The 5,778-nt window shown below is 43.1% G+C and overlaps 1 protein-coding gene across 1 annotated transcript in view; it reads right to left on the bottom strand.

Moving 5' to 3' along the window:
* Positions 1 to 5,778, bottom strand: part of EPS8 (epidermal growth factor receptor pathway substrate 8) — a 127,540-nt gene that overhangs the window by 105,043 nt on the left and 16,719 nt on the right.

Raw genomic sequence — 5,778 nt, forward strand, 5'->3', positions numbered from 1 at the left:
AAGATGTGGTAATTCCCCACAAAGAACTAACAGAATAATAGCTGGACATATAGTGAAAAGGTTCTTTGTCTTGAAAGGCATAAATGCATCTCCCTGCATAAGAGATGACTGTGCTAACTGGAGCACTGCTTATTCTGTTACACTAAATATTGCCTCAGGACCTCAACCAACCATGACATGGCAAGGCTCTGTGCCCATTTCTGAAGCTCCTTCAGAAGAATGACACCCAGGCCAGGATCTCCAAGTTCTAAATCTCTCCTTGGAGGAAATTAATGTGGATGCAGGATGGCTTTGAGTACAGCTGAAGAATTCAGTTTGTGCCTGTCACCTTCCGCTGGAGACTGAGGCAGCCCTTCCCTGAGAGAGGAAAAATCCACTTACAGCGCCAAAACTTGTCTGTAGTAGCTCTAAGTTTTGTCATCTATAGCATCCATCAATTAACTCAGTAAATATTTGCTTAGTAGTGATGCTGGGCCAGTAACTTCACAAGATAGACCCTTGTGAAAGCAGGGAGATGAACACACACCTCCAGGCTGCAGAACAAATAACATTGGAGCAAATTCCCTGGGGAAAATTGGGCAGGAAGATGAGGTATTTATAGAAAGGAGAGTTAAAGTCACTTGGTTCCCTTTTTTTTCAGCCACTCATTATTTATACCGATCCTGGCAATCAAGGGACCAAGAAAGAAAGTTTTCAGCACAGTGCTGTCAACATGAAACTGGGGATTTAAATACCTCCTCCTGCAGTGAGTTTCAATGCCATGGCACAGCTTTGTCCTCAGAATGCCACAGATTTTCATGGAAATGCCAGAAATGAAGGGTACACACAGTGGGCAAAACCAAACACAGTGGGCACAGACAGATTAGAAAAAGAAATATCTATTGCCAAACCGCAAAAATGCTGCAGTGACAGGAAAATGAGAATATTTTGTTTAATGTTCCCGGAGAAGTAAAAATGTTTTGCATACAAGGCTTACTTGGAGACATAACAATTCACAGAATTAAAAACATGACATTTTTCATCCTAATTCTTATCTAGGTACTTGAAGTGCATTTTTTTTTTGAGCTGCAACCACTCAATGCTGATACAACAAAGAGCCTGTCAGTCCTGTAAATCATACCTTTAAGTTCCAGCGAGACATGATTATGTGTTATTCAGGTTACATGTGCATTCTTCTTGACAGCATGAAAGCTGGCAGTCCTCTAGCCAGGCAAGAAAATAATTATTTCCCCATATAACAATGCTTAGACTGTTCCTAAAACTTCAGATTGAAAGGATTTGCAGATTTCTGAAAAAAAAAAACAAACCCAATATGCCAATTTGACAGCTTCCAGTACTATTTTCACAGTGAATTTCCTAGCAAAACCAGTGCTGAAAATTATATTCCTCTGTGACAACCTAAAGGAGAACTTTTTGCCCCAGCTGAGCACTTCCCAGGGCAAGAGCTGGGACACAGCAGCAGATGCAGAAGCTCTCTGGTTAGTTTGTGCTCATCAAGAAAGAAAAGACTGATCTCAAAAGATTGATATTTTTACTTATTTTTCCACACATTTCACTGCATTCTGTTCCAGCTTAAGAAAAACAACAGGACAAGGAAGGAGTTTGGGCAATTTTTTTCCCATTGAATTTGCAGGAGGGAAAGCAAATATCTATGGCCTTGCACAGTTATCCTCAGCCAGTGTCCTGGGGGTATAAACTATACCTGTCCTACCAAACTGGGTGGTTATTTGCATTCCAGTCAGGACTGAGATGCAAAGCATCAACAACAGATTTCTAATTATAATTATGCAAAATATCGCCCTGCTCCCAGGTAGCAAACATCAGGAAAGAGAAGAAAAATTTAAAAAAAGAACTGTGGTCATGCATAATAGCTCTGTCCTCCACCTCCAGGAAAGGCAGAAAATTGACTACAAGCTTTTTGTTTTTTAAAATACTTCACACTTGCCTCCTCTTCAGGGAGATTTACAGAGGTAACAAATAACCTGGGGCTTGGCAAGCTGGTAACAGAGCTGCTCTGCAAAAATGTCTCAGCATAAAGGTTCAGGTCACCACTCCAAATTTCTTTGTATCTCTAGCCTTAGGCAAGTTCAACTTGTTTACCAAAACTGGCTCAAAAACCCCACCAAACCCACAACAAAACAAACCAAAAATAACCCACAAAATCTATAGAGGAATATTCTCCAAGGGCAAAGGAGAATTGGCAGGATTAGTTGAGGATCAGATTCTCTCTTGTGCTTCTTGAGAAGGGAGGAACAATCCCCCCCTCACAATATCCAGGCAAATGGAAGATACAGAGTTTTCTACCTCCTGAACCAGAAAAACGGACTTCTGCTTATCAAAAAGTCAAGGCAACACCAGCATGAGCAGAGCCCAAAGAAAGATTCATCTCTCTTTATTTTTTACCCCAAAGGCACCAGAGCCATCACTCAATGATGAGATGTAGGCAACAGGAAGTCAACAGCTGGAATTGAATAAGTAGCAAAAAAAGGTACAAAAATACCAAAAAACCCACAAAAGTCAAATGTAGCAAGCTAGCAGGATTTGACCATGGTGAGAAAGACCCTTTGAAGATTTTTTTGGCAGTCAGTCCAGGCAGATCTCAACCACGCATGCACACAAAGTTCACCAAAACCAGAGACTTCCACCCCTCCCAGCCCCTCTTCTTCTGTCTCACCTGAATGTACTCCAGAACATGAGACCTGCTGCTGTCTACAAACAGCTCCCAGATGGTGCTAAACCTTCAGATTGAGCAGAAACCCAAACATAATTCAATCCAGCTGCAAGTTCAGGGAGGCAGTCAGCCTGTGCTCTGCTCCACTGAGTGCGTGGGGGCACCAACAGGGTCGGCTCAGTGTCCTACCACAGAATGAGTGGTAAAACAGCACCCAAAATAAGAGAGAATATCTTACACAGAAGGAGAAAGAGACGAGCCAGCACACACTTGGGTGTGCAAGATGCTGCCTTCCTAAAAAATCCCTTTGGATTAGAGTTTGGCAAAAAAAAAAGCGGCATAAAATTCAAAGAGGAGGGTATCATTCTCACTATATAACATAAAAAATATTTGCACAACGGTTCCTCACATTCCATCCCCATGAAGATTCCCTTCTTTAAGTCCATAAGCAGCTCCTGTTATATTCTTAGGAAGGGGAGGATGAAAAGAGATGTTTGGACTGCCCTGGACAAGGTCCAGCCCCCAGAGCACTAACTCTGAAGGTCAGCTCTTACCTGTGTGGTGCTTCAGAAAGGAACAATGCCCAGGCAGGGCACAGGATCCCAGCTGATTTTGGGTAAGAAAGTGACTTCTAGGAGCCCAAACCCAGCGTGCAGAGAGCAGCAGCCCCTGCAGTGACCCAGCTGGGTGCCTGTTGGAACCCAGGACATTCCTCTGACTGCCCCGGAGGACTCCAGACCCTGGCAGGGGGCTCAGAGACCTTGGCACAGAGTCACAAACACCTGTGCCTTTGGTTTCACCCCATGGAAACATTTCCCAACTTTGTGTGAAGAGTTACAAGCCACAACAGTTTGAGTAGAATGACAATGCATGTGTCACAGAGTGAAAAAGTAGAATTTTGGGGATTTAGAATGGGGGTTCAAGAGGCAAGATGGAGGAATCTGGGCATGTCCAATCTTTCTCCTTCTTCTTGTCCTCCATCTTCTGCTGTGATGGTGACACTGATCGGTTTAGAGTAGAGACAGACTGTCTAACATAGGTGATAGGTATTGCAAAATTATTGTAAATAAAGTACAGGTAGTTTTTAGTATAAAAAGATAACACCACCCCAAGGAGTGGTGCCATAACCTGACCTGCCACACAGATCTCAGCAGGTCAGAGAAAGAATGTAATAGATAAAGGAAAATAAACAACCTTGAAAAGCAGAATCAATGAATCTCGACTTCTTCTTCAGTTGTGGGGCTGGGAAAAAGAGACTTTCTGACACCTCAGGGTCATCTCAACCACAGAAATCCAAGAGGTGCCCACATGCCATGCTCAGCTCCTCAAGTGTCCCTTTCCCCCAGCCAGGGCCCTGATGGAGACCAGCAGCTTGGACCAGACCCTCCCTCAGTGCCCATCAGGGAGCTCCAGGTGAGCATCTGCAGCTCCTCACTCGGCACAGAGTCAGGGGGAAGTCACAGACTGCAGCACAGGCAGGCAGAGACAGGAGCAGGGATTCTGCCCACATGCCATGCTCAGCTCCTCAAGTGTCCCTTTCCCCCAGCCAGGGCCCTGATGGAGACCAGCAGCTTGGACCAGACCCTCCCTCAGTGCCCATCAGGGAGCTCCAGGTGAGCATCTGCAGCTCCTCACTCGGCACAGAGTCAGGGGGAAGTCACAGACTGCAGCACAGGCAGGCAGAGACAGGAGCAGGGATTCCTTTTCCTTAGACACCAGAGATGATGTTTTAATGGAGTTCCCAGACCTAACACATGTGCAGAGAAATGCTGGAAAGTTAAACGAGGTGTGCTACCTAACTCAGGTTCCCCAGTGGGATGTACATTTGCCATAGCAACTTTCAAGGTCCAGGACAAACCAAATTTCTGATGCTCCACACTACTGCAGCTGTGGGAACAACACGGACAACAACCACTATTGATACTTTTTTGGGGTTTTTTTCCTTGTACTTAAAATAGCAATGTAAGTAAAACTATTCCACTTAGGATCCTAAACCCAATATTTTTTCTCTAGGAGGTCGAGAGAAAACCTTGTGCACAACAGACATTCAGAAGCACAATGAGATGTGAAGGGGAAAAGTCATCAAGGAGAACAAGTCCCCATGAGCTTAAAACCAGACATCCAGCACCCTCACTGAATGAGAACACATCCTTCAGAAATGTTATTTAGCATTAGCGTTGTAAAACTGTAATGCCCAGTGCAATACTTCAAAGGTTGATCAGGTAAGAGACTTCTTCAAAACTGGGTCATTAGTTCATACAGGAAAAGAGATTTTACTTGGAAGAGATCTCTCATTCACTAATTAGCATTAGTACCTAAGAGAACATTTCAGTTTCAGACTGAGCCAGTCTCACCACTGTGCTGTAGGAATCAGTTGTGTTAATGGAAGCAGCATTTTCTTGCACAAACACTAAGCTGCAGACTAATTGTTGCAACGGGAATGGCTTTCCTTTATAAGCATTTCTGCAAATGTTCAGCTTCATTATTTTATCCACGTCTTTTAGAAATTTCTTATCCTTTTATTCAACTGAGTCCGCATTTCCTTTTATTCAAGGTTCAAACCTGATGTGGAGAGTTTCTGTTATTAATTCAGAAGCATTCAGAAGTTTTACTGTTGGATGAAATTGGGTACTATTCCTTTAAATATGATTGCAATACTGAAGTGCAACACCAGCAAAAAAGCTGGCAAAATTTGCCTTCCTTTGGGATAAATGGAGAAAAATTATATCTTGTTACCATCTCAGAAAACTGATGTTCCTGTAAATGATGACTCACTGAATATTTTGTTGTGCTATTAAATTTTTTTTTCCAAGGAATCTTAGCAGCATTTTTTTCTTCGGGAAGTTTAAAGGTTGCAAAACTTCCTTTTCCTCACAATATTATTATCTGTCAAGGAAAAGCCTCCAAGCTGTTGCATGGCAGGTTGAGAGAACGGTAAGCTTGCTTTAAAAATGCTGGTCTTTAGGCAAAGAGCAACAACTCTTAGTTTGTTTCAGAGAAATAAATGGGTTATTCAGAGGCACTCTGGAAGTCACAAATCCATTAGTAAAATCTGGTCTGTCCTAACTATTCCCATCACCTTGAAGGTCACCTTTGCACTCTGTCAT

This window comes from Geospiza fortis, unplaced genomic scaffold (assembly GCF_000277835.1).
Source record: "Geospiza fortis unplaced genomic scaffold, GeoFor_1.0 scaffold13, whole genome shotgun sequence".
In the NCBI taxonomy this organism is placed as follows: Eukaryota; Metazoa; Chordata; class Aves; order Passeriformes; family Thraupidae; genus Geospiza; species Geospiza fortis.